This window comes from Impatiens glandulifera, chromosome 2 (assembly GCF_907164915.1).
Source record: "Impatiens glandulifera chromosome 2, dImpGla2.1, whole genome shotgun sequence".
NCBI classification, from domain to species: domain Eukaryota; kingdom Viridiplantae; phylum Streptophyta; class Magnoliopsida; order Ericales; family Balsaminaceae; genus Impatiens; species Impatiens glandulifera.
In genome coordinates this window covers 1,793,940-1,799,110 of record NC_061863.1, presented here as the reverse complement: position 1 = coordinate 1,799,110, position 5,171 = coordinate 1,793,940, and positions in this window count along the sequence as shown.

The following is a 5,171-nucleotide window of genomic DNA, read 5'->3' as shown; positions in this document are numbered from 1 at the left end:
TTTCTAAAATTGAACCCCTCCCCATATTCTGCTGCTTTTCATGATAACCTAGACTTATTTCTACATGTTTTTGTGTTTTTTGTTTGGGTTATGTTACATTTATTGAAATTTCTCATTTAAAAATAACCTGAACTACCTTAAATGTGAGGGATAGGTTTAGGTTTGATTTATACAAAAAGATCAACTCTTAGTGACAAAAGTTGGTGCCTAATAGACTAGTGTGCAAAGGAATTGTGATTGAATATCACACTTTTTCTTTCTTTTTTTTAATATATAGGCTATTTTGATTATTTTAGTACCAGTTTAATATATTTTGTTTAGGTTTATCATTTATTATTTAGTATAATTTAGTATTTTATTGTGCAAGCTAAATCAAACTTATCTCATATATTTATAGACAACCTTTCATCTATAAACCATAAAACAAAATACAAAAGATACACCTTCATCAATTTTAAATACATTTATTATTCACGTTTTTATGATAGCTGTTTAGAGTTGGAAGAGAAGGAATAGGTGATTGTGTTATTTTTTTAGTTTGAAAAAAAAAAAGTATTAATTGATGCTGTAATCCTAAAAAGTTGACTCTTTCCAAAAAATATTGTGTTACTCAAAAGTCGCGCCCATAACTTACCTTAATCTTGAGGTGAGACGAGTTTTGAAGGGAGTACATCTAAAAAAAATTGATTTAAAAATATAATTCATAATTATTATTATTATTTTTTAATTAGGAAATATATTATTAGAAAATATAGAATCCATTTTTTTTCTTTCTCTTGCTGTTTTTTGGCTGCCTCGTGTTTCACGTTTGACTTAGGCCCCGTTGACATAGCACTTAGGCGTTCAATCATATTTATAGTACTAAATATTAAAAAAATTATTATGATTATGATTTTGATGATAAAGTTAATAATATTATTTTTAAATAATTCAACTAATAAATATACATTAGTATTTCTCTCTTTAAATATTTCTTATTTTTCTTTTTAATTTAAAAATATTATTATTTCATATTTAAAATAATAATTTAATAAAAAATAATTATATTTTTTTTTAAAATTATTATTAAGTAAAAATATTGAAATTAAAAAGATAAAAATTTTAAAAGTTTAATAAACATAAATAAAAAAATATTTAAATATATAAATATTTTATTTAAAAAATTATATAAACATTATTTGGTAAAGTAAAATTAATTAATTAAATAACAAAAACAAACAAATTATCATATCACTACTCCTTTGCCTCATTTTATTTATCATTGATGAGCCAATCTGAATCCACCTAAAATTCAATATACTATTCACAATATTTTTATTAATATAAAATAATGAATACACATTTAATACACGTCTTACATCAAAATAAAAATTAATAATAATATTATTATTTTTATAATTAAAAAAAATAAAAAATATCAAATATATATATATATATATATATATATATATATATATATATATATAATATATATATATATATGAATGATAGCTCTACACTTATTAAAGTTAGAGTCATCCAATAACTCTCTCCTACAATAATTCTGTAGAGAAAGAAAATCAATGGAAGCAAAGAACGACAAGAAGCTCAAAATTTTGATGTTACCATGGTTAGCCCATGGACACATCTCCTCTTTCTTACAACTCTCCAAAAAACTATCTCAAAAAAACTTCCATATCTATCTATGTTCAACACCAATCAACCTTAAATCCATCGAAAACAATTATATATATCTCTCAATCGAACTAATAGAGTTTCATCTCCTTCCTCATCCAGATCTCCCTCCCCATCTCCACACAACCAACAATCTTCCTCTCCACCTTAAACCCACCTTAAAAAATGCTATGCATAAATCCAGTTCCATTTTCTCCGACATCCTTAAAAGAATCAAACCAGATTTTCTCATATATGATTACAACCAACCATGGGCTGCCGTCGCCGCTTCTTCGATCGGAATCCCATCTGTTTTGTTCCTCACCTCTTGTCCCGCTATCATGGCTTTTGGCTCTCATATGGGTAGAAATCCTAATGCTGAGTTTCCTTTTCCGGCAGTCGGTATACGAGGTAGTTATTGGAGGAAGAAGTTTCTAGAAATGGCGATGTTGAGGTCGGAAGGAAAAGATTTGGACGATGATAGTTTTAAAGAAATAGAGAAGAAGGAAGAATTGATTAGAAAATCTTATAACATAACTTTGTTGAAGACTTTTCGTGAGATTGAAGGGAAATACATTGATTATGCATCGGATCTAAGTGAGATGAGATTTATTTCCACTGGTCCGCTGATTAAAGAACCGGAGTATCTAGATGACGGCGACGGCGAGGATCCGATCATCAAGCGGTTAGACACTAAAGGTAAATAAATAGATAATAATTATGTTAACATATAACTTAAACTTATTTCCCATTTCATAAAATGTTGGGCTAGTTTTTAAAATTATATATATAAAATGATAATGTCATTGCTAAGATCACCAGTTTTATTCTATTCCAATTTATAAGACCTTAAGTTAGAATACATTTTAACTATTTGGGTAGTTTGGAGTTGGTAGGTGTGTCACAGTTTGGATAGTCAAGAGTACTGTTAGTTAGTGTCACACGGTCCGGATAAGAGTTTTTCTAAAACTTTGAGTAGGTCAAAATATTTTTGAATAAATAGACTTAAAAATATTAATATATAAGGATAAAATAAAAAATAATAATAATTTAAAATAAATGGTATTTAATATTTTGGTTAATAGATTGAGTGATAAATGAGAAGAATAGTGAAATGATGTTTTTTGATTTGAGTTATTGAAATAATCAAATTGAACACGACCTTAATTGTCTTGTTTATGGTTGGAATGGGTGAGATGGTCCGTTCTAATTTTACCTCTTCCAATTTAGTAGATGCACTCTTCGTCACGATGTCATAAGATTAATGAGTTTGATGTATCTTCTAAAAAAAATGATTGATGAGTACTTAATCTTTATCAGGTAAGTCATCGGACGGTGTTTGTATCATTTGGAACAGAGTATTATCTCTCAAAAGAGGAGAAGGAGTAGATAGCCGATGGATTAGAGTTATGTATGACCAATTTCATATGGATATTGAAATCCTCATCTTTAGAATCCCTCATCCCCGAAGGGTTTCTTGAGCGAGTAGGGGAATGGTGGTAAATGGATGGGCGGCGCAAGCAAAGATATTGTCTCACCCAAGCATCGGGGCATTCATTAGTCATTGTGGGTGGGGATCGACAATGGAAGCTATGGGTCTTGGCGTGCCCATAGTAGCCATACCGATGCATCTTGATCAACCCTTCAACGCCCAAGTGGCGGTTGAGGTTGGACTTGGTTTAGAAGTGAAAAGGGATGAGAATGGAATGTTGAGTAGAGAAGAGATAAGTGAAGTGATTAGAGAAGTTGTGGTGGAAAAGAAAGGTGAGAAAATAAGAGACAAAGCAAAACAAGTGAAGGAAATGATACAAAAGAAAGGAGATGAAGGTGTTGATATTGTTGTGGAAGAGTTACTCAAGCTTCTTAACCACAAAGTAGTATTAGCTAGTTAGGGTTTCTTTACCTTTTTTTTTTTACTTATTTAATATCATCATCCTTAATAACTTATCAATCTTTATTGTAGATGATATGGAATTATGATTTGAAATTGTATTGGGATTAATAGTTATGTTATGTTTTATTTTACTATTATTTCAATCCAAAATTTTCATTATTCATTTTAATTTGAAAGTAAAAACTTATAACTCTTATTTGAAAATTAATATTTTGTGTAATTTTGTTTTATTTTAAAATATACAAGATACAAATTGAAGTAGATGTAATTTTTTTATTGTAAAATAAATTATAATGTTTCAGATAATTTTATAAAATATATTATTAAATTTGACAAAGTATTAACAATTGATAAAATTATATATAAAACAATATTAATTATTAAGTTTAAGTTTAAATTTTATTTTATTATGTCTTATTAATTTATTTTATTATCTTTAATTAGTTAAGAACATTATTAATTTAATCAATTATATTATTTAGTAATTTTTAAATTAAACAATATTTATTTATTTTTATATTATTATTTTTAAAATTATATTTTTAAAATAATCAAATAATCAATTGACTATTGCCCAGATTCAATAACAACCAAATTTAATCTTTCAAATTATCCATTCATATTCATTGATCTACTAAGATGGTTATAAGTATAGTCTATTATGGTTGGGCTTATGTAAAATTATTTAAATTTAATATTAAAAATAATTTAATTTAGTTAGTTTGTGTGTTTATATGTTTAATAGAATATATTAAGGTTTCAAAATTTAAAAAAAATAATTAACTTTTACATGTCACTTGTGTATCTTATCCAGTGCAAATATACTCGAGTTCACTTTACTTCCTCTTTAGCTTCTTATGTGCTGTGCTTTGTTCTGTTTGCTGTTGGGATGAGATAAATGTGACTATTTGTTAATCCTGTCATTAGGAAGAGGAGGTTTGGACATTATACTTGTCTAGAGAAGAGATAAATTTTTGCTTTAGTTGTGCAAGAGTAACGATGATTGGAGCTGGCTATTGTACATATTTTTTTTTGTTCCGTTCTGTTTCACTAAAAATTATCTCATCTTTAAGGGCGGTTTGTGCAATCCGAAACTTATCGACTCTATGCCTTATCTTCTTCACGTGCTCCCGCGGTAGAAGAAAAGAAATTTTTATGATAGGTTTAACCCGTGTACTATTTTTTAAGAAAAAAATATTTTTTCCTATGTTAAGCCAAACTATGTTAATGAACATCTTAACTTACCTTCCTCTGTATCTCATAAAAAAGTGGAAAGGGATAATGAACCAAAAATAGAGTTCTCTAGCATATATTTTTTGTATTGGTCCGTACATGTTTTAAATCGATCCACTCACATATATATCAATTAAATTTACTTTAGAGTCGCCACTTTAGTTTCTTTTCAAAGAAACTAAAGAAAAGAAAATCAGAGATTCGTTTTAAGAGTCCGGTGTTTGGTTACGTATTAAGAAAGGGCCTACGACGCTATGTTCTATACGCTTGTCTTCACAGACAGTCTCTACTCCTAAGTAATTGGTCAATTGATGTTTGAATGATTATTACATTTTTGTTCTAAGATCAGAACTCTTTTACTTTTGTGAGAAAATCTTAACTATTTTGCAAA